Here is a 5,811-nt window from a genome sequence, read left to right on the forward strand (position 1 = left end):
CTTGGTAACAGACATGAAGCTGGAGATAGAATGAAGGAATTTTGCACAATCAATGACTTACTTATTGTATATATATATTATAAGAAACATAAATGCAGGTTTTACACATGGATTTCTCCTGATGATATGCATAGGCATCAGATCAATTACATCTGTGGAAAGAACTGCTGGAGAAGCTCAATATCAGCTGTAAAAACTAGGCCAGGAGTTGATTGTGGAACAGACCACCAACTACTCATATGCAAGAAAGAACTAGAATACATAAATATTGACATATTTAGGTATTAGAAAAATGATATTGATTGGCATGGGACATTTTTAATCAGACTATCATATGATCTATTATGCTGGAGATGAAAAGGTGAAAAAAAAGGGGGGATTGCTTTCATAGTTAAAAAGGCCATTTCTAGATCCATCTTGAAATACAATATTGTCAGTGACAGAATAATATCCACACACATACAAGGAAAATGTATGAATACCATTATCATTCAAATTTATGCACCAATAACCAGAGACAAAGAGGAGGAAATACATAATTTCTACGAACTTTTGCAGTCAGAAGTCAATCCAACACATAATTAAGATGCATTAATAGGTGAGCTGTAGTGGCCTAGTGGCAAGAAGCTGAACTGCAAGCCCAGAGGTGTGTGGTTCATATCCACTAGATGCTCTGCTGGAGGAAGAGGAGCAATCTCCTCCTGTAAGTCAGATCCGATTTGACGGTACACACATAAAAATAATAAAAATGAATATATTTTTTTAAAAAGGTACATTAATAATAATGAGTTACTGGAATGTGAAAGTTGGGGAGCAGGAAGAAGGCTCAGTAGTAAGAAAACATGGACTTAATGACAGAAATGAGGCTGGGGATAGAATTATAGAATGCTGCACAATCAATAATTTATTCATTGCAAATATCTTTTATAAGAAACATAAACACAGACTACATGATTCACCTGGTGATATACATAGGAATCAGACTGATAACATCTGTGGAAGGAATTGTTGGAGAAGCTCAATAGCAGCAGTAAAAACTAGGCCAGGCACTGACTAAGGGACAGAAAATCAACTATTCATAAGCAAGTTCAAACGGTCAAATCATATCCACAGGAATCAAAATTCTCTCTTGAATCTATCCCCCTAGAATTTAAAATTCAGGAACCGGTTTGATGCTTGAACACTAATGAACAAAGACTACATGAGTTGTGGGAAGATATCAAGAATATCATCCATGAAGAATGCAAATGGTCTCTACAAAGATGGAGAAGGAAGAAAAGATTAAAATGAGTCTCAGAAGAGATTCTGAATATTGCACTAGAGCACTGAGAAGCAAAAGCAAAGGAAAAAAACAAACAAGAAATTAAGGAGCTTGATAGAAGATTTCAGGGGCAACTCAAAAAAGACAAAGCAAAATATTATAATGAAATGTGAGAGGAGCAGGAGTATGAAAATCAAAAGAGCTGAACTCTCTTGGCATTTCTTAAGCTAAGTGAACTAAAGAACAAATTTAAGCCATGAGCTCCAATCCATAAGGATACTATAGGCAGAAAGTGGAATGATCCAGAAAGCTTCAAAAGAAGGTGGAAAGAGTATACAGAGTCATTGTACCAAAAAGAATTGGCTGAAACAGGAGAATTTCAAGAAACTACATACAATCAAGAGGAAATGGTGATGAAGGAGAAAGTTTAGGGTGCTCTGATGTACTTGGAAAAAAATAAACCCCAGAAACTGATGGAATACCAATTGACGTATTTCACAAACAGATGCTGCTCCGCGTGTTCTCACCAGGTTGTGCCAAGAAATCTGGAGGACAACTACTTGGCCAGCTGTCTAGAAGAGATCCATATTTATCCCAATTTCAAAAGTAAGTGAGCCAACAGAGTGTAGAAATTGTTGAACAATATCACTAATATCACAAGCAAACAGCGTTTTGCTGAAGATGACCTAGAAACGAGTGGAACAGTCCATTGATAGAGAATTACAAGCTGGGTTTAGAAGAAGTCTTGGCACTAGAGACATTATTGCCTAGGTTGGATGGATCTTGGCAGAAAGCAAAGCATGCCAGAGCAATATCTGTCTATCTGTGCTGCATTGACTATGAAAAGGCATTTTTCTGTGTGGATAACAAAATTCCTGGCTAATATTGAGAATAATGTGAATACCAGAATACTTGATTGTGCTTCTGAGAAACCTATACTTGAACAAAGAAGTAGTCCTCAGAGTAGAACTAGGAAACACTGCTTGGTTCAAAATCAGGAAAGGAGGTTGTCAGGGATGCATCCTGTTTCCATTCTTATGCATAACAGATCATTCAGGAAGCTGGGTTTTATTAGGAGGAATGTGGCCTCAGGATTGGAGGAAGACACATCAATAAGCTATGTTATGCAGATGACACAACTTTGCTTGTTGAAACAAAGTAGGACCTGAAGTGCTTGGATTGTTCTCTTCAAAATAGATTGAAGGTTTGCATCAAGAAGACAAAGATTCTCACTACTAGGCCAATTAGCAGCACTATGGTAGATGGAGAAGACATTGAAGTTATTAACAATTACATTTTCTCAGATCCACAGTCAACACTCTCTCTTGGCACCAGAATTCAGGAAATCAAAAGACAAATTGGACTGGGAAAATCTGCTGGTGGAGATCTCTCCAGAGTACTGAGAAGCAACAATGTCAGTCTAGAGACTAAGGTGCACCTGATTCAAGCCATGGTCCTTGCAATTACTTGCTATGCATTAGAGAACTGTACAAAGTCTAAAGAAGACAGAAGAATGGACTTCTTTGAGGTGTTCTGGAGAAGAGACTTTAACAAACCATGGACCACCAAGAAAATCAAAAGGTATGTCTTGGAAAGCATGAAGCTAAGTTTCTGCTGGGAGGCTAAAATTTTGAACCTCTGTCTTAAATACTTCAGACACGTGGCCAGGATGGACCGATACTTGGAGAAGAACATCATGCTTGAAAGGGTAGAGGAACAGGGCACGAGATGAAGACCTTATATGAGACGGATTGATACAATAACTAGGGCAATGAGGGAAGGTGTGTTGGAGTCAGTGAGACTGGCTCAGGCTTCAGAGCTGTTGGAAGACGCAGGTAACTCAGTGACAATTAACAAGAACAACAATATTTAAAATTATCATAGACTAAATTCTAAAATTCAATATCATATTAAAACTAACTCTGCTTAAATTTAAAATGTTGAAAGTGGTTGGTGATACAAAGAACAGTTTTCAAATATCATTGCATTAAGATAATTTTGTTATTGCTATGTGCCATTGAGTCTTGGTTAGACTACCTGGAGACTCTAAATATTGCAACAGAGCACCAAGAACCTAAAGCAAAAGGAAGAAATCAAGAAGGAGCTGAACTGAAGAATTCAAAGGTCAGATGAAGAAGACAAAGTATTATAATGAAATGTGCCAAGAGCTGGAGTAAAAGATAAAAAGAACCAAATTTCTCAGCATTTCTTAAAGCTAAATGAGCTAAAGAATAATTGAAGTATATAGTGTTCCACAGAACATTATGAGAAGATTGTAGAAATATACAGTCACTGTAGTCACTCTGCCAAAAAGAATTAGCTGGTAAAGAAGAATTTCAAGACACAAACATATGACCAAGAAGCAATAAAACAGGAATTCATTCTGCTCTGAAGGAATTGGCAAAAACAAGGCCCCCAAAATTGATAGAATACTAATTGACATATTTTAACAAATGAATGTTGCCCTGGAATGCTCAACAAACAGACTGTGCCAAGAAATATGGACAACAACTACCTGGCTAACTGACTGGAAGAGATTAATATTTATTCTAATTTTTTAAAAAGCTGGCCCAATAGGTATGCAAATTATCAAACAATGTAACATGAAAGCAAAATCCTGGTCAAAATTATCCAAAAATGACAGGAATTGTACATCGACAGGGAAGTACCAGAAATACACCTGAATTGAGAAGAGGTAGTGTATCCTCATTGTCAGATGGATCTTGGCAGAAAGCAAAGACTACCAGAGGAATATCTATATGTGTTTCATTGACTATGCAAAGGCATTTGACTTTGTGATTCACAAGAAATTGTGACTAACCTTGAGAAGAATGGGGATCTCAGAACACTTGAAGGTGCTAGTGAGAATCCTATACTCAGACCAGAAAGCATTTCTCAGAGCAGACCAGAGAAACACTATACAGTTCAAAATCAGCAAAAAAGAGCACCAGGAATACATCCTGTACCCATACCCTTTCAATCTATATATGGGATGGGTAATTTGGGAAGCTGGGGTTTAGAGGAAGAATGTGGCTTCAGAATTGGAGGAAGACTCTCATCAACAACCTCCATTATGCATATGGCAAAGCTTTGCTTGTTGAAACTGAGGAGGAACTGAAGCGCTTTCTGCACAAAGTAAAAATAAAACAAAAAAACACACAAACAAACAAACTGTAATCTTAATATGGATTGAAGCTCCCCAACACTGGGTCAACTGGAAACATCATGACAGATGGAGAATAGATTGAAGTTGTTAATAATTTTAGCATGTTCGACTCCACAATCAACACTCCTGGTATCAGATGTCAGTAAGTCAAAAGATGAATTGCATTGGCTGGCGAGTTTGTGGAGAAACTGAAACCCTTATTCACTGTTGGTGGAAGTATAAAATGGTGCAACTACTATGGAAGGCTGTATGGTGCTTTCTCAAAAGTTGCGATTCATCCAGCAATTCCTCTACTTGGAATGTACCCTAAAGAAACCATAACTGCCACCCAGGAAAATATATGCATACTCATGTTTATTGAAGCGTTGTTCACAATAGCAAAGAGTTGGAAACAACCTAAGTGCCCATCAACAAATGAATGGATAGAGAATTTCTGGTATATTCACATAATGGAATGCTGTGCTGGATTGAAAACAAGGAACTTATGCACTATTATTCAAAATGGGTGACCCTGGAGGACGTTATGCTGAGTGAAATATCTCAGTCACAAAAAGGACAAATACTTCCACATGCCACTATTGTAGAAGGGGACTGACATCAGGATTGGGGTAAGACTGAGAAAAATTGGATAAATTATGTACACTGCATTGAAACATATGAGGGGGAGAACAGTTTAAAAGCAATATGTGATTAGGTATTATGGTTATAACAAGATCCAGAATGAAAGTTGCAAGTTGCATAGTGGAGTTTACTAGGGAGGTGGAGAGGTTGGGGGAAACTGTATACAAATGAAAGAATTTTTCCTTTGCTTTTCAAAGAGAAAAGCAAACTAGAGGGAGGAAATAGGCAGGGAGAAAAATGCAACAATGAATTGAAATCCAAAATCTCAGTAAATGTTTATTAAAATTAATAAAGTTTTAAAAAAAGGAAAATATGTTTTCGGGCACCTTTCCACAGAACTGAGAAGCAATGATGTCATTCTAGAGACTAAGGTGCACCTCGTCCAAACCATGTTCTTTACAATTGCTTGCTGTGCATCAGAGAGATGGACAATGACTAAAAAGGACAGAACAATCCATGCTTTTGAGTTGTGATTCTGGAGAAGAGCACTGAAGTACAGTGGATTATTAAGAAAGTAAAGAGATTGTCTTTGAGAAGGTTAAAACAACCAAGTTTCTCCTTGGAGGAAAGACTTTTGAAGCTCTGTCTCACATAATTTGGAAAGTACAGGAAAGGAAGACTTCGAATGAGATGGATTGACACATTAACTGTGGTAATGTGGATAGGTGCATCAGAGTCAGTGAGACTGGCTCAGGACAGGAAAGGCTTCAGAGCTGTTGTGCATAAGGTCACTATGATTTGCAGGCAACTTAATGGCACATAA

Source organism: Elephantulus edwardii, unplaced genomic scaffold (assembly GCF_000299155.1).
Source record: "Elephantulus edwardii isolate Elephantulus edwardi_28Jun2011 unplaced genomic scaffold, EleEdw1.0 scaffold00253, whole genome shotgun sequence".
Classification (NCBI taxonomy): Eukaryota; Metazoa; Chordata; class Mammalia; order Macroscelidea; family Macroscelididae; genus Elephantulus; species Elephantulus edwardii.